This window comes from Microcaecilia unicolor, chromosome 2 (assembly GCF_901765095.1).
Source record: "Microcaecilia unicolor chromosome 2, aMicUni1.1, whole genome shotgun sequence".
In the NCBI taxonomy this organism is placed as follows: domain Eukaryota; kingdom Metazoa; phylum Chordata; class Amphibia; order Gymnophiona; family Siphonopidae; genus Microcaecilia; species Microcaecilia unicolor.
Window position 1 is genome coordinate 386,492,153 of NC_044032.1, and position 27,233 is coordinate 386,519,385.

General features: G+C 45.0%; 1 protein-coding gene across 1 annotated transcript in view; it reads right to left on the bottom strand.

Moving 5' to 3' along the window:
- Positions 1-27,233, bottom strand: part of GPAT3 (glycerol-3-phosphate acyltransferase 3) — a 147,318-nt gene that overhangs the window by 87,794 nt on the left and 32,291 nt on the right.

A 27,233-nucleotide genomic window follows, 5' to 3' on the forward strand; every position in this document is an offset into this window, starting at 1 on the left:
GCTCAGATCGCCATCTTGGATCGGAGCCCAGTGATTTCTAGGTTACTGGTGGCCACACTCCCAGTTGTCTCACAGTTCCCAGAAAGCACAGACCCAACACACAAACCACCAGGATTCTTTATCAGTCCAAAGAGGCAATAAATTGTTTACTGTCTTTAAAAATTGGACAGTGAATTTCTTCCATCCCTATACTAGAATCACAGGTGGGTTTTACATGCGGTTAGAATGATAGCAAAGAATATGAGGCGTATATGGACGGCGTTAGAGAGGGTGAGGTTGGAGCGAACACCAGCTCTGCTAATAAGCTTCGACACCGAAAAGGCGTTCGACAGAGTGGACTGGAGTTTTCTCTTTGGGACTTTACAGGTCATATGGTATCACTGGATTCTTTACACAGGCAGTTAAGGTTTTATACACAGAACCTAGGGCCCAAGTTTACGCCAATGGCCATCTCTTGGAATGGTTCCCGATCCGTAGAGGAACACGGCAGGGACGCCCACTATCTCCGCTTCTCTTTATACTCTCCTTGGACCCTTTATTGAGGGAGATTCAGAGTAATACAGATATCAGAGGGGTGCAAATCAAAGAAATAACTTTCAAGACAGCTGCCTTTGCGGATGATTTATTAGTACTGCTCACACAACCCCAGCAATCACTGGCCCACCTTATGGAAAACCTCAGGGAGTATGAGGATTTCTTGGGTCTCAAATTGAGCTATCAAAAATCAGAAGCGATAGCCAGCAGGGAAGAGCTCAAAAAAAGAATAGAGGGACAGCTTCCCACTTCGGTGGGCAAATGGGTCTTTCCAGTACCTAGGTACTTGGCTATCGATGGATACAGGTAAATTGTACGAGATGAATGTCACCCACTTATTGCAGGATACAAAGGACCAACTGTTAAAATGGTCCTTACTCCCCCTGTCTCTGGCAGGCAGAATACAGATCTACGCATGATAATTTTTCCGAGGTGGCTATTTGTGCTACAGGCCCTTCCGATTAGGCTGTTGAGGAAGGATTTGACGAGGCTTAGGAGGATGATGGTTTCATTCTGTTGGGCAGGAAAGAAACCGAAATTGAAGTGGCAGCATCTAGTTGGGGCCCAGGGGCAGGGAGGTCTGGGTCTGCCAGATATGCACGCATATAATCAAGCCTGTCTGCTACATCATCTCAGAGATTGATTATTAGGCACTAGCACTTATACAGACATGGCTTATTTTCACCCGTGGCATGTGAATTATTTGTTGCATGCGAAACGGCAGAAGTTGCCAGAATGGATTAAACAGAGTGCGCTCCTAGGGCCTTTGTGGCATGTCTGGAGGGATTTACTACCCCGATGGGTCAAGACCCATCTTGTAGCGTCTTATTGCCGCTACACAGCAATGATGATTTCCTACCGGGAAAGGATAATATAGTTTACCGTAGGCTATAAGATAAGGGAGTAACCTTGATAGAGAGTTTTATCCAAGAAGATAGCTCTTTGATTTCAGCAAGTAATTTTATGGGGCTTTGCTCAGGGGGCCCAATGGGGGTCTTGGTATATCATCAACTGGCCCATTATGTGCAAAGTCTTCCTCGAGCTGGTCTATCCTTAAGTTTTAGTAGGCACTTGAGGGAATTACTAGAGGGTGATGCAGCAGGGCAAGTATCGGTTTCCTGGTTTTGTAGGGAACTGGAAAGGGGGCAACCAGTAAGGAAGGTAACTGAAGTAGCAGGGAGATGGAGTCAGGACAAACACCCATAACGGAGACAATTATCAGAAGATCTCTGGAGGAGATCCACAGTGCGGAACTGCAGGAATGCCAATTCCGGGTAGTGCATAGAGAGTATTTTTCACCACAAAGGGCCTTTTATGCAGGGGTTATAGATACGGATCAATGCCAAAAGTGCAAGCAGGGGGGAGCATCCTTTATACATTGCATGTGGCAGTGCAGGTACATTAATGCGTATTGGCAGAGAGTGAGGCAATTTTTAAGTATGGTACTGGGGTTCCCGGTCATTTTTACCTTTGAAAGAGTGATGTTTATTATGATGGGAAAGTGGGAAGGAGGTACAAGGGGAGAAAGAATGTTGCTCAGTAAGTCCTGTATAGTTGGGAAGAAATGCATTCTTAATCATTGGGTGTCAGATACCCCTCCCTCGTCCTGGTACTGGAGGAATAAACTTCACCAACTCCTGCTATGGGAATCTAGGGAAGCTCGAGTATCGCCAAAAATACAGGAGAGGTTCCTGGCCACTTGGAAGCGACATCTTAATAAAATATCCCCAAGAGCTCACAGCCAAATCTTGAATAGGTTGCCATGGGCTATTAAAGGAGGCGTGGAATAGTATGGTCTAGGCAAGCATGCAGACTGGGAAATGGAGGAATTTAGCAAGGGAGGGGGGTTTGGGAGGAGGGGGGTGGGGGAGGGGGAGGGAGGAACCTTGATACTGAACTTTAAGGAGTAATCTTGTGACAGATTGTATTTGTCCTATTTGAATATCTGTTAGGGTATAAGGGAGTAAAGGGAGTTAAAGATTAAACAAAAATAAGTGATGGAAACAGGCAAGCCTAGTTATTGCTCAGTTGGTATTCCTTTTCTCTTTTACTTATTGATCTAGACCAAGAGGCTAATACATGGAAAGTTTGTATTGTTCTATACTTGATTCCATCAATTAAAATTGCGACAAATAAAAATGTTCACACATAAAAAGTTGCAAGGAGGGGAGGGGGGCAGGGGGGGAGAAAACAAAAAAAACGTGATTGACGATGTTGGGTATGTTGTTGGAATGTCGATTTTGTATACTGAGCCATGTTGTATGAATAATTCAAGTTGATTTGTATTATACATATCGTCAATAAAACAGTTTAAACATAAAAAAATTGAACAGTGTACATAAAAATGTGCAATCAGCAAACAGGTAACTGAAATATGGATCAATTATAACACTAACTAAATTTGTTTACTTTCTAAAGAGTACCTGGGAAGATCAGGACAGAGCTGCTCACAAGGTATCAAATGTAACTGTTTACAGGGCCTTTGCAAAGAGATCCTACTCTTTTCGTTTTCTGGCTAAAACTGGAGCAAAAGCCAGTACTACTGGGTAATTTCAAAGTCCAGGGTAATCAGAGCCCAGAACAACATTCAAAAAAATGCTGGTTACATCACTACAGGCATTTTCCTTTATCTGTGTTAACTAAAGAAGGGAAAGGTCAGTTCTCTGTAACAGCTTAAAACATAACATGCACCACCTGCTGGCAAAACTAGAGAAATGCACTTCAAGCATCAATAAAGGCAATTCTACAGGCTTAAAACTGTTCTGTCACACTGCTCCTGACCATTCTTCAATGAGCAGCAAACAGAAATTTATTAAGAAAGGCCTTTTTCCTCATCAGCCTCTACATATTCCTCTCCTCCTCTCCTGCTTAAGTGTTAAGTTGCCACTTTTGCACTTCCTCCAGCTACCAACAAATCTAAAAATGGTCTTGTTTTACCATTAAATGTTTTTTCTTCCATCCTATTTTCCTAGCTTCTTTTAGTTTTCCAGATATTGTTGCCTGCCTGCCTTCCTCTTCTGCAGTCTCTTATAGATTATGAGCAATAACCATTTCTCCTATACCTTTTCAGCTACTTACAAAAAGTCACAGTGGCCTCTTTTCCCATTTATATTTATGTATTTCCCCACAAAGTTTGTTGCCTTGATAATACCTCCTTTTAGTTTTGCCCACGACTTCTACTTCTGGATTTTTCCATCCAACTATTGATGTACCCCCCCTAATTTTCCTGAAGTTTAAGACCTTTGCTTTTGAAAGAACTATCTTCCCTTGTGCTCTAATACTGAATCAGATTACTCCCATGATCACTAGACTCCAGATAATCATCCACTATGACAGAAAATACTTCCTATTTGTAAGGATCAGGTCCAGTATTCCCCCCTCCAATGTGGGTTTTATTACCAGTTGCTTGAACAGTTCTCCTTGTAAAGAATCCAGAATCTATTTATTTATTAATTCTTTTAAACTCTATATCCCACAACAATGAGATACAATAGAAATTAGCAAATTATACAATGCAAATTACACTTAGTAATATAAACAGGAAAAAGAAAAACCCATTCGTCCACAATATTGCTAGATCCAAGAATTAAGGAAATATAAATCAAAAGAAAAAAAAGAAAAAAAGTTATATCAATCGATTCGCATACTCATACAATGTTCCCCAGCCTGTCTATACAGTGTTCGTTTGAGACTATACTATGACATTTATTCCTTCTTTAGCTATAAGGAAATCCTCCAATTGTTTAGGTTTAAAAAAAATTGAAATTGTTTACTCTGAAACAGCACAAATTATAAACAAGGAAATTTCAATACAAAATTGGCGCCCAAGGCCAAAATCCTTGGTCGAAAGGCCTTACGCCTTTTCTGTGTTTCTTTTGAAAGGTCAGGAAATATCCTAACTTTTGAACCAAAAAACAACTCATCTAAGAATCCAGAATCTTGCTATTTCTGGACATCCAATCAGCCCTTGGGCAGACAATCATCTAGCAATAGGACATCCCCTTTCACACAGGGGAGTAGCCAGACCTTACGGTGGGAGGGGGCCAGAGTCCGAGGTTGGGGGCACATTTTGATTGCCACCCCCCCCCCCCACCGCCTCGCAAATACCTTTGCTGGCGGGGGTCCCCAACCCCTGCCAGCCAAAGCCTTCCTTCAGCACTGTGTCTGTCGTAGCTGCGTTCCTGCCCGGCTCTTCTTGCTCCTCCTGTCCTGTGCACTCTGACACTCCTCAGTTTCACGTAAAGGAGCATCAGCGTGCACAGGACAGGAGGAGCAAGAGGAGCAAGAAGAGCAGGGCAGGAATGCGGCTGCGCCAGACACAGCGCTGAAGGAAGGCATCGGCTGGCAGGGGTTGTGGACACCTCGCCAGCAAAGGCCCGGACATAATTTGCGGGGGCCCAGGCTCCTGTGGCCCCCCATAGCTACGCCCCTGCTTTCACAGCAATTGCTGAATCGCAAGAGGATTGTGAAAAATTGACAGAGGACCTTACGTGACTGAGAGACTGGGTATCCAAATGGCAGATGTTTAATGTGAGCAAGTGCAAAGTGATACATGTGGGAATGATGAACCTAAACTATAGCTACATGATGCAAGGTTCCACATAAGGGAGTCACTGCCCAGGAAAAGGATCTAAGTGCCATTGATGAACATACATTGAAACCCTCTACTCAGTGTGCAGCAGCACCTACGAAAGCAAATGGAACATTAGGAACTATTAGGAAAGGAAAAAATGAATTATAATGCCTTTCTATTGCTCCATGGTGTGCCATACTGGTCACCACATCTCAAAAAACGATATAGCAGAATTAGAAAAGGTACAGAGAAGGACAACGAAAATGATAAAGGGGATGGGATGACTTCCCTATAAGGAAAGGCTAAAGTGGCTAGGGCTCTTCAGCTTGGAGAAGAGCTGGCTGAGGGGAGATATGATAGAGGTCTATAAAATGAGTGGAATGAGTATATGTGAATCGCTTGTTTATTCTTTCCAAAAAAACTAGGACTAGGTGGCACACAATGAAGCTACTAAGTAGTAAATTTAAAACACAATGAAGAAAATATTTTTTTTCACTCAACATGTAATTAAACTCTGGAATGTGTTGCCAGAGAATGTGGTAAAAGCAGTTAGCTTAGCAGGGTTTTAAAAAGATTTGGATAATTTTCTAAAAGAAAGTTCATAAGCCATTATTAAGATGGACTTGGGAAATCCACTGCTTATTTTCTAGGATAAGCAGCATAAAATCTGTTTTACTGTTCTGGGATCTTGCCAAGTACTTATGACCGGGATTGGCCACTGCTGGAAACAAGATACTGGGCTTGACTGACCTTTGGTCTGTCCCAATATGGCAATGCTTTTTTTTTTGTTTGTTTGTTACATTTGTACCCCGCGCTTTCCCACTCATGGCAGGCTCAATGCGGCTTACATGGGGCAATGGAGGGTTGTGACTTGCCCAGAGTCACAAGGAGCTGCCTGTGCCTGAAGTGGGAATCGAACTCAGTTCCTCAGGACCAAAGTCCACCACCCTAACCACTAGGCCACTCCTCCACTCCACACTTATGCTCTTCTGAAATAATTCTCCTTATTCCCCCACTTTTTATTTCCACCTCCAAAATGAAAAACAAAACAAAACTGCATCCTCACTACTTTAATTGGCTGCACATACAGGTTTGTAAAATGGGGTGGCTACATTTTTTCCACGTTATGAGTGTTAGAATGGCTGTTCCCACTCTACATGCATGCAAATATATGTGCACTCCTGCACCGGCTTATAAATGTTTTACAAAAGGCTCCATATCTAGCAGAGCCTTTTGTAAAAAAAAAAAAAAAACTACCAGACTCAAACACCTTCCAACCTGGACATTTCAATTCTGATCCTAACATTCTATATAAAATGGGTCTTCATGCCTCTACAAGGCAAAAGCAGCAAGGCCAGACATTAGCATTATAAAAGAATATAATACATAGCTCCTGGAGGGACTCTGACCTGGATACAAAGTTCCTAGTTTGGGCAAAGGCCAGACTGCCTCACCTGTACCTTGCTGTTATAACTATACAAGCAGATCCAGTCTACAAGCCTAGCACCCAAGCTCAGATTCACAAAGCAACATTCCAAGACCTCTTGTTTCTAGGCATACTGATGGCCCAAATCAGGTGATGAGCATAAGTCTCCCTGTGCAATTATTTAAATACAGGCCACTTTACACACAGCTCAGAGTGAAGGAAGTCATAAGCACCTGCCTTGGCTTACAATACCTTGCTCTGCAAGAAAAAAAGACCGGTCCCTCTAATGCTCAGTGGTAGTTACCTTCATCTTATGTTTAAGATTTCTTAAAATTTTGCCTATACTTCCACCTGAGCAAAAACTGCAACATGAGAGAGAGATGGGAGAGCACACTTGGAGGAGGAGCAGCAGTTTTTGAAAATTAAGAGAAACTACTATAGGTATTGTTATTAAATTTGAGCATTATCTATATAATAATTTGTACCTCTGCTTCTCTGGATGGCTGGCTGTCTGGGTTCGTAACAGCATGCTGACGTCAGCTCGCCTCCAGCTTTCCCTTCCCTCTCAGTGTCCCGCCCTTGCGCGAAGACGAAATGACGTCAGAGGAAGGCGGGACACTGAGAGGGAAGGCTGGAGGCGACGCAAGCCCAGCCTGCCTGCCGCCGCTGTGACCTCGGGTAAGATGGACAGCTTAAAGGCAGGAAGGACAGAGTCACTGACCATGGAGGGGAGGGGAGAATCGCTGGACATGGATTGGATGGGAGAGCAGGGCAGAAGCGAATCGCTGGATATCGATGGAATGGGAGGCAAGGGGAGAATAGTGGGACACGGATGGGATGGGAGGGGAGGGCAGGGCAGAGGAGAATCGCTGGACATGAAGGGGAGGCCAGGGCAGAGGAGATTCAATCAAATAATGGTCTTGTCCCCGTTTCAGCCAGGTTTCTGTAAGAAACAGAAACTGGACTTTGGATTCTAGTAAGAAATCCCTAACAAACACCGTATTTAATCTGAAAGAACGACAGTTTAACAGAGCCGCAGAGAGATATAATGGAGCGGGAAGAGAAAGAGGAGGAATCTTAATATGTCAACTATGACAAAAGAGAAAGTACTATATTCAAAAAAGCACATCCACATTGAGAATCTGGCAAGTCCTTTGGCTTGAGAGCAACCCTTAAATTATAGCTACAAGTGTTGTTTGGCAGAATGCCAAGGGCTAATCCTCATTTATAACCCTGCAGTAAAAGCAGAGAGAATTCACTTCAGAATATTGGAACATGGCACAGCAGGCTCCGCAAAGACAGGGAGACCAGAGAAATTAAAATACTTTCCCCGCCCTAAGAATATGCATGACGGTTAAACCAATTTATTTCATAAAAACAAAGCTATGCAAGTTTACTTTTTTTTTCACCTTATTGAGGAGCTAATGCAATAAAGCACACTAGGCTTTGCTCAGAGGTTAGCTCAGTTTCAGTGTACAATTTTGTGGACACCCAACCTTAAAAAATGAGTTTCTTTTACAGCAAACAGTACATGTAAATCTCATGGTAATAAAAATATTAGGTATTTAGCATGGCTGCAGAGAAGTGCAATGAAGAACCAAACGAAGAGTAGAGCTCTCCGATGCTGAAGTTTTAACGCAGACCCCAAGGTAAAAGGCCAGCTTGTTCTTCTGTGATCAGCGCTAGTGAGGATTTTATGGCTGTTTCTTCTCTTTACTGCAAGCATATGGGGCCACAACGTTTTCTGGCTTCGATGAAGAGCAGAAGCCGAGGAGAGAGGTGTGCTAGAACAAAAATGCTGTCCTGTTTATTCCTGTTATTTGTGTACCAGCACTCAGATTTGGATGTGATGGAATGCTACTCTGTGCATAAATAAGGTTGGTATTGTATAAGTGTATGTGCACAATAGCATTCCAGCACACACACGCAGCTGTATGCACATGCAACTCCGGGCGATGATACAATTTTCTTGGGTGCCAAATTTAGCTGCCAGTAACGCAGGCCCACATATACATGCATCTGGCAAGTTCTCCCCTGTTAATCTTAGTTTCTTGCGTACAATACCCATTTGCATTCTATTTGCTTACTGTGTTAAGGAGCAATGTTTTTCTTTTAAGCGTGCATTAGGAAAATGTGCTGAGCTTTAGCACAGAGACCTAAATCATGATTTCTCCATCTTCCCCCAACCACCACCAGAGCTAAATCCAAATGAACAGTAGCACAGCAAATACAGGCTGACCCTCTGAACAGAAACATTCAGCTGTGATGGGCTGGATTGATGCCATCCATTGAACAGGCTGCAAAGAAGGGCCAAGGAAGCTGCACAGATTGTGGCATCTATTTGGAGAGCCCAGGAGGCGTCACCAGCAGCTCTATTTAAAGAGTAGTCAACCTACTGTGTGCAGTCCCAAGGAAGGCTCCAGAGGCTTTCCCATTAGAAAAGGAATAACTCTGGATGTGTGTGGCAGCGTGCCTGGTGAACTGACTGGGAGCCCCACAGACACAGTCAGGGTGCGTTGTAAATCAAAAGGAAACTTTATTGCTGAACAGAATCAGAATAGCAGTCTGTTTCTACCACAGACTCGGAGCTCAACATGGGCAACAGTCACATTAACAATGGTTTCTCCTCTTTTCAGCAGTTTTGTCAAGCTTTTACAGCACAGTTCAGGTCACTCATGCATAAATCCAGGCCTGGCTCTATTTAGAATACTCAGGTCCGAGTCTTCACAAATAAATACACTCTTTACCTTTGCAGTCTTCTGTTCCTTTTCTTGTAACCCCTGGGTATTTACTCTTTACCGCCAGGAACACACCTTGAAAATAGAGCCTCTCCTTGCTTCCTTAGGTCTGTCCCACAGGTACCGAAGCCCAGCCAACACCTTCACTCCTGGTCTTCCTCCAAATGACCTCGGTACTTGGAGTCTCACTCCTGGAGACATCTTCCCTCGGGCCCTCTCGGATCGCCTCTGCTTCAGAACATTTAACCACCTCCTGATCTGAGCGCCACCCCTCTGATTTAATCTCTGACATGGCAGTTTGTCACCTGCCATAAGGTGGTTAACTGCAACATCAGCGAGGGTGTTTTCAGGGACACGACCCTATACCATTCACTCCCTCAAAAGGTGTTGTTCCATTAAAAAGTCCAAGAATCAGATCAGGAACGCTTATCAATGTGCTGATACATATGACACTAGCCACACTTAGCAAGAAATCTGGGATGTGACAGGTTTGTGGTTTTGCAGTTACGCACACTTGAAGACCAGTGGCCACTTTCTGAAGAATAAAATGCTGTGTAGTGAAATACACAATCAGTGCCCTACAAAGGCGCTCACTCTTGTACATTTTTAACATTCTGTTGTTGAAAAAGTACCACTTCACTGATCTACACAACATACTCTACACTTTCAGCATAAAAGAACAATTGTATAAATATTCATAAAGTAATTACAAATAAAAAAACAAAAAAAAGTCTAGTGTGTGCAGGACTTCATATCTCTTCTTGTAATGCTTTTTGGAAGCTTCTTTTACAGAAAAAAAAAAAGCCACGAGTCATTTAGGCTGTTTTGGACAGTGGGATGGAGTTCAGAGGATCATCTGTGAACTGCTATCTTCAAAAGTTTTACCATAGATTCTCTATTGCTTTTAGGTCTGGGCTTTGACTGGGCCATTGGATGACATTTACTTTATATTTGTTGAGTCAGTCTGTTGTTGCTTTTGCTTTGTGATTTGATTATTTCTCTTGATGAAAGGTGGATAAACATAAAGGAATCCTGTTCAGAAGGAATGGATCCTAAGGAGCTTAGCCGAGAATGGGTGGCAGAGCCGGTGGCGGGAGGTGGGGATAGTGCTAGGCAGACTTATACGGTCTGTGCACTGAAGAGGACAGATACAAATCAAAGTAGGGTATACACAAAAAGTAGCACATATGAGTTTATCTTGTTGGGCAGACTGGATGGACCATGCAGGTCTTTTTCTGCCGTCATTTACTATGTTACTATGTCCCAGATCTACGGCACACTAGAACAGGTGTCTCCGGGATCTGCCGGTAGTTTGCACCAGCCATCTTTCACTCAATCTTCACAACCTTATCTCTGATGCTGCAAAACATTTCTCCATCATCATGCTGCCAACATCATGCAGTTTACAAGAGATCGTTATTTGCAGAGCTATGTGCTACGTTTCTATTACACCACTATATTACTTTGCATTGAGACCAGTCACAAAACAGAGCTCATCAGACCACTAAACATTCTTCCACATGCATGCAGTGTCACCTAAACATTTCTTTGCACATACTATGTGGCACATTAAATGGCTTTTCTTCAATGGTACCATCCTTTTGGCCACCCCTCCCGAACAGATCATGTTTTTACATAACCTTGAAAACTGCAGAACAGTTAACATTATCCCCAGCCTCAGCCCACTGTCATTTTTGTAAAGTAATCTTAGACCTCACAGTGACTCTTCTCAGCAATTTCTTGAACACATAGCTACTCACTTTTGACTCGGGAGATGGCCTGACCTTTCATGAGGAGAATGATCCTAAGCATAAAGCAAAAGCAACAATGGAACGATTCAGCAAACAAAAAGTGAATGTCAAATAGCCCAGTCAAAGCCTGCCAAACTGCTTTAGCTTACAGTGATGGATCCAACAGTACTCCAAGGAATATTCAAACACATTAAAGTTTTCTTATAGCAGAGTTGGGAACCCAAATGGGATCATGAAACCTGGTTTTGGGGTCATGATCTAGATGGGCTCTCCATTGGTACATTAATCTTCTCCATCTCCCGGGGGTGGGGGGGTTCACACAATTTTATTTGGAAGCAATCATGGGATCACAGACACAAAAGAATTGGGAAGCACTCTCTTATAGCCTTTTTGAATAACTTTATCCCAGAGTTCAGCATGTTCAGCACACTTTGATTTTTTACTGTGTGTTTTTGCCTCCAACTCAATCTTTTTTTCAAAGTCTCTCTTTGCCTTCCTTATATGTAAGCAAACCTTTTCCAGAGACAGGAAGGTGGAGGGAGATGGGGCAATAGTTGGAAGGACAGGTAGGGTCCAATGAAGGTTTTTTAAGGAGTGGTGTGACTACGGCATGTTTGAAGGCATCAGGAACAGTCGCAATGGACAGTGAAAGATTGAGGATTTGACAAATAAAAGGGATGATGGTAGGAGAGATAGTGTTAAGTAGATGGGTGGGAATAGGATCAGAGGAACAGGTAGTTAGTTTCAAGGAGGAAATAAGATGTGTAGTTTCCTCTTCAGTGATTTCAGAAAAGGAAGAAAAGGAGGCAGGGGTTGGAGGGTTGAGAGAATGGACTAAGGGAAGGAGAGGTGGAGGTGACCTGGTGGAGAATTCAAGTTTAATCTTGTGAACCTTATCATGAAAGAACTCAGCCAGAGTCTGGGGGGAAAGTGAAAGGGGTGTTGGAGGTGAAGGCACTTTGAGGAGAGTTCAGTGTGGCAAAGAGACGTCGAGGGTTTGAGCCAAGAGAATTTGTCAACTGAATGTAATAGTCCTGTTTGGCAAGTAAAAGAGCAGACTGGAAGGAGGTCAGCAAGAATTTGAAATGTACGAAGTCAGCATGGGCACGGGATTTCAGCCAAAGGCGTTCGGCAGAACGGGAAAACAGGTAACGGATTCTAGAGGTCAGCCAAGGCTGGGGTTTGGTACGTTTTACAGAACGGGGAATGGGAGGAGCAAGAGTATCCAGAGCAGAGGAGAGAATTATTATAGGAAGAGACAGCCTCATTGACACACTTGGATAACATAGTGGTAGAGAAGAGATTTGAAACACCGGAGACAGAGTAGAAGGGTCAATAGCCTGAAGATTCCTAAATGTATTGGTTAAGAGTGGACAGGACTGGGAAGGAGGGTGTTTAAGTATGAAAGTTATCAGATGATGGTCAGAGAGGGGAACAGCTGAGGCACAGAAACTGGACAGTGAGCAGTTTGGGAAGAGGATAAGATCAAGACAGTGGCCATTCTGGTAAGTGGGGGAAGTGGAGCACAGTTGAGCATTGAAAGAGGATGTTAAAAGCAAGAAACTGAGAAGCATAAGAGTCAGAGGGATCATTAGCATGAATGTTAAAATCCCCAAGAATGAGGGAAGGAGATGAAGGTTCAAGAAAGAAGGAAAGCCAGGCAAAGTCAGTGAGAAAGAAAGAAAGGGACTTATCAGGGGGGGGTCAATAAATGACTGCTACTCAGAGAGGCAGAGGAGCAAATAGATGGATGGACTGGACTTCGAAGGAAGAAAAACAGTGAGACTGAGGTGGTAGAAGAGGTTGAAATCTACAAGAGGGTGAGAGTAGTAGCCCGACACCACCTCCGCGGCCAACCGGGCGAGGAGTATGGGAGAAAAGAACCTCCATGGCATAGGGCCGCAACTGAAGCAGAGTCTTCAGGGTAAAGCCAAGTTTCATTTAAGGCAAGCAGATGGAGAGTATGAGAGATAAAGAGGATTTGGGATTGGGACAAACACAAAGGAACCCTGTTTAGAAGGATTGGATCCAAAGAAGCTAAGACTTCTACGGTCTGTGCCCTGATCAAGGCTGAATAGATTTGGATGGCATGGAGTGGAGCTTTGACAACAATTTCAGAAATTTTAGAACAAGGCCATACTAGGTAGACTTCTACAGTCTATCCCCTAAAAAAGCAAAGGATAAATCAAGATCAGGTATACATATCATATATCACATTATACCATATGTATGAGTTTATCTTGTTGGGCAGAGTGGATGGACCATATTGGTCTTTATCTGCCACCATCCATCTACTATGTTACCATGTAAGTGGGTATCAAAAACACAAAAGTAACTCTACATCTGAATGGCTAAGGTGAAACAAAATTAAAAAGCTTTGGACTGGCCTAGTCTGTCCTAACTTGAACCCAATAGAGAGGCCGTAGCAGGTCCTGAAACGAGCAGCTCATGCATGTAAATTTGTGTCTGAATTAAAGCAGGACTGCAAAGAAGAGCGGGCTACGATTCCTCAACAGCGATGTGAGTGAAAGACATACCAAATTATAGGAAGAGTTTGACTGCAATTATTGCTGCTAAAGGTAGGTAAACCTAGTAAAGGGACACATGTCATGAATTTGATATATCACCTTTCTATGGATACAACCACAGCAGTTTACATTATATGGAGACATTTTCTCTGCCTCTAGTGGGCTCACAGTCTTAATTTTTGTGCTTGGCGCAATGGAGGGTTAAGTGACTTGTCTAAGGTCAAAAGGAGCTGCAGGGGGAATTGAACCCAGTTCCCCAGCCCAATGCAATATTAGGCTATTCCTTCACTCCAGTAAATAAGTTTAAGAGAAGTTACTTTTTCATATGGGTAATATAAGTATTGGATAATGTTGTACCTTAAATATATGAAGTAATAAATCGCTTTGAATATCAGGCCAACAGTTGTTAAATTTTAAACCATGTTCAGCGGTCCAGCCGCTGATATTCAACAGCATTTATCCAGGCAGTGCCACTGAATATCAGCACTAACTGGCCAAAGTCAAAACCAGGCAGAATAGGGGCGTTCTGACGATGGAATCAGGAAGGAGCCAGGAGGTGTGCAGATTCTGGTAATATTCAGTGCCAGTCTCGGTGTCCATATACATAACTGGGCATGTAAGACCACATCAGTAGCCAACCAAGCAAAGTTAGATTGTTATGCGAGTGCTGGCACTGAATAATGGGCCAGCACCCACTTAACTTCTGAGTTACTGAGCTAAATTTCTCCCCTTATCGCTCTGCACTGCTCACCATGTCGCCACCCCCCCCCCCCCAGACCCCCAACAATCCTTTTTTTTTTTTTAATTAGAAGCTCCCTACAAAATCTGAAACTCCCCCTCCCCCCCCCCCAAATCTCCAAAGAAGCCCTTTCACCCTAGGTGCTCTCTGGTGTCTAGTGGGACAGGGATGGAACATTCCTCTTTCCGCTTCTGTCCCAACTCAAGATCTAAAAATGGTGGTGTTCCTAAAGGTAGTCTCGAGGGCTCATTGCAAAGGGATTGGGGGGGGGGGGGGGTAATGATTGTACTTGCACAGTGTCTTATGTCAGTCAATATTCAGTCAGGACTCACATAAGTGTCCTATGTGAGTCCTGGCTGAACATAGGCCAGGACCCACAGGGCATCATATGCTTGACTGCTCATACCTTGCTATTCACTGCTAGTGACCAGACGAGTAGAAGTAAATCAATTTTTTACTCTTTCCAAAAGTACAAAGACATGGGGACACTCAAGGAAGTTACCTGGAAATACTTTTAAAACAAATAAGGGGAAGTATTTTTTCACTCAACAAATAGTTAAGCTCTAGAACTCTTTGCCGGAGGTTGTGGTAATGGCAGTTAGTGTATCTGAGTTTAAAAAAGGTTTGGACAAATTCCTGGAGACACATGGGAAGCAACTGCTTGCCCTGGGATTTGCAGTATGGAGTGTTGCCACGATTTGGGTTTCTGTCAGGTACTTGTGACCTGGCTTGGCCACTGTTTGGAAAACAGGATACTGGGCTAGATGGACCACTGGTCTGAGCCAGTATGGCTACTCTTATGTTCTTATGATCAGGGCCTAAGCTGTTAGCATTTAAAGAAAGAAAGAAACAAACAAAAACAAAAAAACGCTGACCACTACCAGATGAATATTCACCAATGTGCTATTTGCTTACTCGGGTTCCCTTTATCTAATATTTAAATTTATTTATTAGGATTTCTTTTCCGCATTTTTGAAAGAATTCACTCAAGGCGGTGTACAGTAAGAATAAATCAAACATAAGCAATAGACAAATACAGCAGTAAAAATATTCAAACAACAATACAAAGTACGGCACAGTATACTACTTACAAAGTCAACACAATACGTAATAGAACTTTTTAATAGATAGTGTAGGGTATAAGTAAAGATGGAACATATAGATAGGTAAGAGAGTAAGAGGAGTTAGAAAATAAGGTGACTAAAGAAAGTTGCATGTGAGGTCAGAGAGATGATTAAATGTAATCTCAGCTACAGTAGGAGTGGATAAACGTTATTAAATGTCAGAAACTATTCAGTGTGATATGGGAAAATTAGGTTCTTACCATGATAATTTTCTTTCCTTTAGTCATAGCAGATGAAGCCATTACGTATGGGTTGTGTCCATCAATCAGCAGGGGGAGATAGAGAGCACTCAACTTTTCACAGTGCCTCATGGCCAGCTAGCTCCACTGCCTCTTCAGTATTTGAAGCTTCCAAAGCAGTATGGCAAACCGCAATGGGAATAACATGAACTTTCCTCACAGCGAACGATGGCCCCTTAACAAGGGCATAAACTCAAAAAAGGAGGGAATGAACTCATCCTCCACTTTATATAAACGGAGGGAATACTTGCATCCTCCTGGAGGGAATACACTCATCCTCTCAAAACATGAACTGGAGGGAATGAACTCATCCTCCTATAACTGTAACAAGAATCCTGAAGACTGTTTTCCGACTCCCCAAGGAAGGAATATAACTTCATGAAACAAGAACAGCACCTAAAATCAGAATCACTGCAATACAGACAATCATACAGGGAGGGCTCATGGCTTCATCTGCTATGACTAAAGGAAAGAAAATTATCATGGTAAGAACCTAATTTTCCCTTCCTTCTCATCAAGCAGATGAAGCCACTACGTATGGGATGTAACACAGCAATCCCTAAATAGGGTGGGAACAAGCCACACCATGTGCTAGCACCTGTGCTCCAAAACGTGCATCCCTCCTGGCAGCCACATCCAGCCTGTAATGTCGGGCGAAAGAGAGCTTAGAAGTCCATGTTGCAGCACTGCAAATCTCATGAAGAGATAGTGTTCCAGTTTCCGCCCAGGAAGAGGAAATCACTCTTGTGGAATGAGCCTTAAAGGCTTCAGGCGGAGCCCGGCCAGACAGCAGATATGCTGAAAAGATAGCTTCTTTAAGCCAATGGGCAATAGTGGCTTTAGACGCTGAAGACCCTCTGCGAGGACCTGCAAACAGCACAAAAAGATGATCAGAGGTCCTGAAAGAATTTGTAATTCGCAGATACTGCAACAGAGTCCTGCGCACATCCAAAAGGTGCAACTGCCCAAATGAATCTGGAAACTCCTCCTCAACAAAGGAGGGAAGAAAAACGGGCTGGTTTAGGTGAAACGCTGAAACCACCTTAGGCATGAAGGAAGACACGGTCCGAACCGTGACCCCTGACTCTGAGAATTGCAGAAAAGGGTCTCTACAGGACAGCGCCTGGAGCTCTGAAACCCGTCTCGCCGAGGTAATGGCCACTAAAAAGACGGCCTTCAGTGTCAAATCTTTCTCTGAAGCACGCCGAAGCGGTTCAAAGGGCCTTCAATACTAACCCCAGGTTCCAAGCTGGACAAGGTGCCCGCACGGGAGGACGGAGCCGAAGCACCCCTCTAAGAAACCGTGCCATATCCGGATGAGCAGCTAAGGACACGCCTTCAACCTTGCCACGCAGGGAGGCCAATGCTGCCACTTGCACCCGCAGGGAATTATAGGCCAAGCCTTTGTATACACCATCCTGCAAAAAGTCCAGAATTGATGAGACAGGAGCCCACAACGGAGAAAGCGCTCTTGAAACACACCAGACTTCAAACTGGTGCCAAATCCTGGCATAAGCCACAGAAGTGGAGCACTTACGGGCCTGCAGGAGAGTGGAAATTACCTTATTTGAGTAGCCTTTATCTCTCAATTGCGCCCTCTCAATCGCCATGCCATAAGACCAAAGCGGCATGCGTCCTCCATGGCCACCGGACCCTGTGACAACAGGTGCGGAACCAGAGATAACGGAAAGGGAGCCTCCAACAGCATCTGTTGGAGGTCGGCATACCAAGGCCTCCTGGGCCAATCCGGGGCGACGAGCACCACTTCTGGATGCAGCCGAATCCGCAGGAGCACTCGCCCTATCAAGGGCCAGAGGGAAGACATACAGCAAGCCCAGGGGCCAAGGTTGAGCCAAGGCATCCAACCCGGCAGAGCGAGGATCCCTCCCGTCTGCTGAAGAAGCACGGGACTTTGGCATTGGAACTGGTCGCCATAAGATCCATCACGGGCTTGCCCCATTTGACACATATCTGCAGGAATACATCGTCTGCTAGTTCCCACTCCGCTGGATCGATCTGATGCCTGCTTAGATAGTCGGCTTGCACATTGCTCTGACTTGCAATGTGAGCTGCTGACAGGGACTGTAGATGCAGCTCGGCCCAGTGGCAAATTTGTTCAGCCTGCGCGGCTAGAGCTCTGCACTGAGTGCCGCCTTGTCGATTTATGTAGGCCACTGCTGTCGTGTTGTCCGACATCACTCGGACAGCCAATCCTTCCAGGGTCACTTGAAAGGCCAGAAGAGCCAGAAACACCGCTTTCAACTCCAGGCGGTTGATAGACCACTCCGACTCGTCAGGCGTCCACAGACCCTGGGCATGCTTCCCCTGGCAATGTGTGCCCCAGCCCTTCAGGCTGGCATCTGTCACCACTAGGCACCAATCAGGGAGCGCCAGCGGCATTCCCCGCCGCAACATGCTGTCCAAGAGCCACCACTCCATACTGAGGCGGGCCGCAGGGAGCCAAGAAAGTCTGCACTGATAATCCTGAGATACTGGAGACCATCATTGAAGTAGAGAATACTGTAGAGGTCTCAGGTGCGCTCTCGCCCATGGCACCACTTCCAAGGTGGCCGTCATCGATCCCAACAGCTGGACAATGTCCCAAGCTCGCGGGCGGGGCATCCTCAGGAGCAGACGGACCTGATTCTGAAGCTTGCACCGTCTTTGTTCGGGAAGAAATACATAGCCCGAGGCTGTGTCGAACCTGGCCCCCAAATATTCTAGAGATTGCGAGGGGGTCAGGTAACTTTTGGCCATATTGACGACCCAGCCCAGAGATTGAAGGACTGAAACCACTCTGGCTGTAGCTAGATGACTCTCTTTTTCTGAGTCTGCTCTGATGAGCCAGTCATCTAGGTACGGGTAAACCCGGATACCCTCTCGCCTGAGAAAGGCAGCTACTACCACCATTACCTTGGAGAAGGTTCGGGGAGCTGTGGCGAGGCCAAAAGGCAAGGCCCGAAACTGGAAATGTTTTCCCAACACCGCAAACCTCAGAAACTTCTGGTGCGGGGGCCAAATTGGTATGTGCAAGTAAGCTACTTTCAGGTCCAGAGACGTGAGAAACTCTCCTGTCTGTACCGCCGCAATGACGGAGCGCAGGGTTTCCATGTGAAAATGCCGCACTCTTAAGGACTTGTTTAGCTCTTTTAAGTCCAGGATCGGGCGAAAAGACCCGCCTTTTCGTGGCACCACAAAGTAAATGGAGTAGCAGCCTAAACCTTGTTCGGCGGGAGGCACCGAGGTCACAGCCCCTATCTGGCACAGACTGTGCAAAGTCTCCTCTACCACCACCCATTTGGCGGCAGAACCGCATTGGGACTCCACAAACACGTCTTTCACTGGGGCATCGAATTCTATTCGGTATCCGTCTCTGATCAGGTCCAAGACCCACTGATCTGCAGAGATTTTGGCCTACTTGAAAAAGAGGGAAAGTCTTCCTCCGATGACAGGAAATAAGGAGGGGGCCTGCGCACCATCATTGAGAGGGTCGCCCCTGAACTCCAGGCCTTGAACCGGCAGCTGCAGAATGTTTGTCCGAGCGAAAGGAGTTTCTCTGCTGAAAGCGGGCACGCAAAGTGAACCTAGCAGCACGCCCCGAGCGGTACCTTCTAGCTTCACGGAAGCTTGGTCTGTAAGAGGAGCGGACCGCCTGACCCTTAGAGGAAGGCTTCGGCCTATCTTCGGGCAAGCGCTGAGGTTTGGAATCCCCCAGGCCTTTAACAATGTTTCCAGCTCCTCACCAAACAGGAGAAGGCCTTGAAAGGGCAACTTCACCAACCTTTGCTTAGAGGCCATGTCCGCCGCCCAATGTCGTAGCCAGAGTGTGGCGAGCCGCCACTGCTACAGCCATTTGTTTAGCCGAAGCTCTGACCATATCATAAAGGGCATCAGCCAACAAGGACAAAGCCGACTCCATCCGCACAGCCACTTCAGATAAGGTCTCCGCTCCATCACCGGGCTGTTCCACTGCCTGCTGTAACCAAGCCAAGCAGGCTCTAGCAGCATAACAACTGCATGCAGATGCCCGAACAGTGAGCCCTGCCAAATCAAAGGGCCGCTTCAGAGCTGAATCAAGCCTTCGGTCTTGAATATCCTTCAGGGCAACACCTCCTTCAACAGGGAGGGTAGTTCTCTTTGTCACAGCCATGACCAGGGCATCCACTTTAGGCATTGCAAAGCGAGCCAAATGTTCCTCACTCAGAGGGTATAATTGCCCCATAGCCCTGGCAACCTTCAAAGGTCCCTTGGGGTCAGCCCATTGAGCCGAAATAAGCTCTTGGATGGAGTCATGCAAAGAAAAGGCTCGAGCAGGCTTTTTTTTTTTTGTTACATTTGTACCCCGCGCTTTCCCACTCATGGCAGGCTCAATGCGGCTTACATGGGGCAATGGAGGGTTAAGTGACTTGCCCAGAGTCACAAGGAGCTGCCTGTGCCTGAAGTGGGAATCAAACTCAGTTCCTCAGTTCCCCAGGACCAAAGTCCTCCACCCTAACCACTAGGCCACTTCTCCACTCCACTTTCTGGTACTAGCCATCCTTGGATTAACAGAGGAGGCTGTGCCACTCCCAGGATCTTCAATCGAGAGGGCTTGTAAGGCATCTGAAATAAGTGCTGGCAGCTCCTCGCAGTGGAAAATCCTCACCGCAGATGGATCATCAAGCTCCTGTGGCAATTCTGCACCCGACTCTGGCTCCTCAGCCCAAGAAGTTCTGCCAGATCCCTCAGAATCCTCATAGCCCGACCACGGGTAGGGAAAGGGGGGGGCGCCACACTCAGAAGGGGAATTAGCTCTTCTGCGTTTATCAGGAGGATAAGAAACAGGCAAAGCCAACTCCAAAAGGCCAGGATCCACCAGGGGGGCAGGCAGAGGGTCCGAAGATCCCTGTGGAAGAGCTCTTTTAAGCATGTACGCCCTATGCAGTATTAAAACAAAATCAGGTGAGAAAACCGCCCCCTGACCGCCCGGATTCTGCCCAGGGCTATCAGCTCTATTATTAGCCTCACTCAGAGGACCCCCCCCCCCCCCCCCCCCGGATTCAGGGCTCTCCGTCGCAACGGAGGCCGCGCCATGTGGAAAATCCAAAATGGCATCCGCTGCCAGCTCAGAGCGCAACAGATCACCGCTCGCCATGCTCAGGCCGGCTCTACCGTCTGTACAGCACGAATTACAGAGCCCCGCTGCTGATTGCGCTTGCCACATTTAGAACAGCGCTTTACAGTCTCCGCAGCCATCGCCGAAAACGGCGGTTAAAATTAAAAAATGGCAGTTCGTGCCAAAAACGTCCTGATCGCGGGCCCACCCCGGAGGAGTCAGAAAACACTCTTACCTTACTAGACCGAGTATCACAGCTCCGGTCCTGCAGAAGAATCTCAAGAAAAAAACCTCTTTTCCAAGATCGCTGCACTAAAGCGCGACGCAACTTTAATTATTTATTTTTTTTATTTTTTTAACGCTGTGAGGAAAGCAGAGGCAAAAGAGGTAAATAAAACACTCCGGGGGGCCTCAGATAAGTGGGAAAGGCAGGGAAAGGCGAATCAATGTGCCTGCATCCACTGAGTGGGAAAGGACAGGGAAAAAGCAAGCTAATATGTCCACATCACGGGGCATGGGTAAGGCAGGGAAAGGGCTGACCTATGTGCCTTCAAAGTGAAGCTGCTATAGCCTCTAACACCCGGCTAACAACTGGCAAGCCAGGAGCCACGCCCAGCAGAATTTTGATGGAGCTCGAAGAAGCTGCAGCCACCCTGCTTGGGAAGATAGAGAATACTGAAGAGGCAGTGGAGCTGGCTGGCCATGAGGCACTGTGAAAAGTTGAGTGCTCGCTATCTCCCCTGCTGGTGATGGACACAACCCATACGTAATGGCTTCATCTGCTTGATGACAAGGAAATATGCAATAGGGGAAATTGGGGAGGGGGGGGACACTTTTTCACATCATTGTATTTCGTTTTTTTTTAGAAAAAAATAATAAACAATGGAACAACAGACGAGTGCAAAAGGTAAACAGGTGATATTGGGATTCTGACCAGGAATAAGCCCATCAAATATACGTTCTGTGTGTTCATAAATTCCTGGGACTCTTGCACAGAGGAATTAGGCAGGCTTGCAGCAGTTTTCCATTTGGACTGATCACCAAAAGCAAATGCAATGAATTTTGGGGGGGGGGGGGGGGGGCAAGGGGCTGCATTTTGTACCCTTTGTTATTTACTAGGTAATATCTGAAAAATGAGGGGTCATGGCCCATTAGTCAAATCTATGGCCCCCTTTATAGAGACAAAACATTCAAGCATGGTGAGAGGCAGCCTTGTTTTAATGAATTAGCAGTCAGCAAGTTCAATTGGTAAAAGATTTAATTCATCATCAATGCTGGGGAAAATTGGATTTCAGTGTCACCAAACAAATCTGGTGGTGATAAAAAGGTCCATGCAATCCTGAGGCATTGATTGTTCAGGACACAGCACAACAATTTATTTTCTTATGCTGAAGATAAAAAGGCAGTCCTGAGACTTCACCTGTGTACCTGTCAAGGGTTACTTTGCCGCCTAGGATAGATCACATACCATTTCCAGATGCCTTGGAAATCGCATAACTGGCTCTTAACAATATAAGACATAAGAGTAGCCATACTTGGTCAAACCAATGGTCCATCTAGCCCAGTATCCTGTTTTCTAAACAGTGGCCAATCCAGGTCACAAGTACCTGGCAGAAACCCAAATTGTGGCGACACTCCATATAACAATCCTAGGGCAAGCAGTTGCTTCCCATGTCTGTTCAATAGAAGGACTATGGACTTTTTCTCCAGGAATTTGTTCAACCTCGGTTAGCATAACTATTTGTTGAGTGAAAAAATATTTCCTCCTATTGTTTTAAAAATATTTCTCTGTAACTTCATTGAGCGTCCCCTACTTTTTGTACTTTTGGAATAGAGTTAAAAAAAAAAAATAAAAGAACACTCAATTTACTCAGGATTTTGTAGACCCTCAATCATATCTCCTCATCTGTCTCTTTTCAGAGGTGAAGAGCCCTAACCTCTTTAGCCTTTCCTCATATGAAGGGAGTTCCATCCCCTTTATCATTTTGGTTGCTCTTCTGTGAACCTTTTCTAATTCTGCTATATCACTGACACGGTCTCTCAAGCACAAGTCAAGGGTGGGCACAATACTGCAGGTGTTCCCTATCACAAGGAGAGGCAAATCACATTCCTTACTCTGCCATGTTCAACTGTTACAGGACGGCTACAATGTCATAACAAAACAAATCATTCCAAGCCACATTTGTTTACTTTTGCTGAATTTATTTGAACTACAACGAAAGTATCATATTGTTCCAGAGCTGCTAATGGGGTCTTGATTTTTGAGATTGAGATTTTAGTACACGCCCCAGCACCGCCCTACTCTGCTTTGGTCCCACCTACTCTACCTCATGGGCTCCACCCCTTTAACACCAGAAAATATTTATTTACACCAGTGACTGCAGGGATGGGTAAGAGGGAGCGTTTCAGTTCACCTTATTACAATCTTATCTAGCATCTATTCACCCCAGCGGCATAACTGCAAGGCAGACTCAACCCCCCCCCTCACACACACATACTTTGAGCTTAAGCCCACTCCAAAATCGTGGCACTGGTTGAACTGTTGGCAAAGCTGCCCAAGACCCGCTAGCTGAAGAGGTCCACTGCATAAGCCCCCTACCATTCTGTTTGAGCAGTACAGCAGTTAGTAACATGCTTCAGTCACTGATGCTGGCCCTCCTGTTTAGACTCAGTTCAGGCACTTGAAAATAAGATGATACCTTTTTATTGGACTAGCCTAATACATTTTTCAATTAGCTTTCAGAGGCCAAAGCCTCAGGTCAGGTCAGGACAGTACTCTGCTGTTCTCTCCTGACCTGAGAAAGGAAGTGTTGGTTTCTGAAGGCTAGTCAAAATGTATTAAAATTAGTCCAATATAAAGGTGTTGCCTTATTTTCTATTTTATGTTTTATTTGTATTTATTAAACTTTATTAACATAGCTACCACATTACTTTAGCCTAAATTAAAAATAAATTGTTTTCTTCTACCTTTGTCGCCTGGCCATTTACTTTTTCTAATGGTGTTGATTCTAGTCTCTTATTTCTGCTTTCCTTCATCTTCTCTTAACTCTCTTGTCAGGGTTTCCTATCCATTCTCATTTTCTCTCTATTTTTTTCTTTTAGTTTCTCCAATTTATTTCTCTGCATCTCTGTCCAGATTTAATTCTTCTTTCTTACTATCCAGTCCTGTAAATTTCCTCTTTTTACTTCATCTACCTATGGCTTTTCATCTTTCCCTCACCTTTGTTCTTCCCTATGCCCCTTCCTCTTATTCTCCAGTCTTTCACCAATGCTATCCTCTCCCCCATTTCCATCCACCATCTCCCTCTTTCTTTCTTTCCCTACCCTTCCATCCAGCATCTTCCCTCTTCCTCGCATCTCTCCATCCAGTGTCTCCTCTCTTTCTCATACCCTTCCATCCAGCGTCTTCCCTCTCCCTACCCTTCCATTTGTCTTCTCTTTCTCTTCCTACCCTTCTATCCAGTCTTCCCTCTTTCTCTCCCCATCCTGTCCATCCAACATCTACTCTCTCTCCCAATCATTCCATCCACTGTCTCTCTCTACTCTTTTCCATTCAGTGTGTCCCATCTCTCCCCCATTCTTTCAGTGTCTCCCCTCTTCTCTCTGCATCCTTCCATCTAACATCTTCCCTTTCTCTCCTACTCTTCCATCCAGCATCTCCCCTCTTTCTCCTCTGCATCTTTCCATCCAGCATCTCCTCTCCATCTATCCCCATCTTCCCTCTTTCTTTCTTTCTTTCTCTCCCTCCTTCCATCCATCAACTCTCCTCTTTCTCTCTCCATCCTTCCAGCCAGGGTCTCCTTCTTTTCTCCCCATCTTTCTACCCAGCATCTCTCTCGCTCCAGCTCTTTTCCATCCATCTCTCTCTCTCTCCAGTTCTTTTCCATCCGTCTCTCCCACTTTCTCTTCCCATCTTTCCACTCATCTCTCTCTACCCCTCTTCCATCCCTTCATTTTCATCCCCTCTCTCCTTTCAGCATCTCCAGCCTCTCTCTTCACACCCCATCCTCTTCCCCTTCCCTTTCCCCTTACAAAGCATCTTCCGTTTCCTGGCCACTGCTGTTTCTCCCGAGGAGCAGCAGCGGCCGCAGGAAAACAACAAGTAGCAAACACGGGGCCATAGCCTTCAGGCATATGCTGTAGGCTCTACAGGTCCTCTGCCCCGGAACAGGAAGTTGATGTCACCGGGGCAGGGGAACAGCAGAGTCGACAGCACATGCCTGAAGGCTGGGGCCTCGTGCTGTTTGCTCTTTTGCCACTGCTGCTGCTCATAGGGAGAAGCAGCAGTGACAGTGCGAGTGTCTCAGAGCTGAGTGGGAGAATTTCCCACTTTCGCGGGAGTGCGAGAGAGCGAGAGATGATCCCCCAAAGCAGGAGTCTCCTGCCAATGCTGGAAAACTTGGCCGGTCTGTTGTTCATGCACCCTCATGCTGCAAAAGTCACATAATCCAGAAGTTCTTACAACACTATTTACACACTTTACAAAACAGACAAAATCAAGGTACCGATGCTGGACATAAAAGAAGAATCATTATCAACTTGAGCTACCAGAACAGGAACACAACATGATGGCCTACAGCCCGAACGTAGTGCAGTGGGGTTACCAGTGACAGGAAGAGGGCCATAACCAAACACATATTACAGAAGAAATAAAAGATGCCATAAACAAAAACAAAAACACAATATGAATTACAATCCAGCAGGGGGCTGAAGCCCTTGCAGAAAAGAGATACATATTCAGGGGTAATTTAATAAGGAAAACTTTCATAAAAGGTGCCTACGAAAGTTTCCAGAAATATGCCTACTTTACACCTAATCTTGTAAAAGCAATGATGGAGAATACGGGTATTTATAAAATAATCTCCCAGAACCCATTTCCAGCCTCACAAATTATAGCTGCTGCAAACGTGTGTGTGTGTGTACTCTATGCTTATGCATGAGTCGTATGAAGCATGTACATACCTCATACCACCATTCCCCAGGGATCATCTGTGCAGACTGCAATAAGTATTCAGATTTAGATGGTCCTGGGTCCACTTTCCAAAGGCAGTGGGTACTGGGTATAAGCAAAATAATGCACTGAAACCAGACTGTTTGATTGGTAAAGGATGGTTAGAAATATACAGCATTTGGGCGAGATTATTACAGCAGCTGCTATGGGTATAAGATTCAGGTCAAGAATGACTCTGACATATGTCCCATTCCCAACTTTAGTTCTGTATGGAGTCTGATCTGAAGATCCTTGTTGCAAGTAGGTATGATTTCCTTTTGAAGGCCCATGTTTCAGGAGTCTGCCTGTCTCTACAGCCTTTGTTATCAGAACATTGCTCCTGTTAAGCCTTCAACAGCTTAAGTTGACCTGATGAAGGCTTCTGAGAAGTTTTAAAACTCTACATCCAGTCTTGAGTTAAACTCTCAGAAGCCTTCATCAGGTCAACTTAAGCTAGCTGAACTGTGCGCAGTCTGACCAACCAGCACTAATTAATGCCAACAGAGACCACAAAATGTACACATGATCTTAGTCGCAATGTACACACGTGTATTCACCTATACAATTTTATAATAGCCATTTTCTATATACAAAACATGCTTTACATGTAGAAACACTTCATAAAATTACACCCTGATTTGAGCATGTAGAGAAGCATTTTAACATATACAAGATCTTATAAAATTGTCCAGAAATATATATGTATAAAAAGGTGGATGCTCAGAAAACACACTAGCAAGAAACAGCTGCTGACCAGCTAAAATCGACTGTTCACTGCTATCCAGTCATTTCAGTGGCGCTTAAACAGTTATCTCTGCTGAAAATGACCGATATAGTCAAATTCAAAAGCAGTTAACTCAAGGGTGTTCCAGAGGTGGAGTCGGGTTAAGTGCTGATATTCAGTCTCTCACTGAATACATAACCTGCTTAAATTGGGCCACATAAATGTCCTACCTTTAAGCAGATTGGCTTATGCGGTCAAGAGCTGAATACTGACTTCACCGGCAATGTGTTAGCCAGCTCCAAAAATTATTTTCAATGCCAAAACCTGGAAAGGGCCTAGCATTGAATATCCAGGAATAACAACGCCAGCGAGCAGCAAAACACTCACCGCTGCCGGCTGACTATCTGTGGGCCAGTGCCTACTTTTCTGCAACAGATGTATAGGCATTCCCGGGATTAGAAAATAGGCAGAGCAGGGACAGGATAACCACTTTTTTTTTTTTTTTTTTTTAAATAAAACACTCACTTATGAGCTCATTCTTATCAGCATTTACACACACAAAACTACATCTGCCTCAGAGCAGGTGTATCTTAGTGCACAAGCTTTCAGGCTGCCTATTTCATAAAGGTGTAGAGACACATAGGTTGCGGTTATAAAAATACATAAGTGAAAAGGGTTGACCTCAAGCATAAAATGACAAATTAACCATTCAATTCTAAACATGTAAAGTGAATGTGGAGCTTAGGAGCAACGTCAGGAAATACTTTTTCAG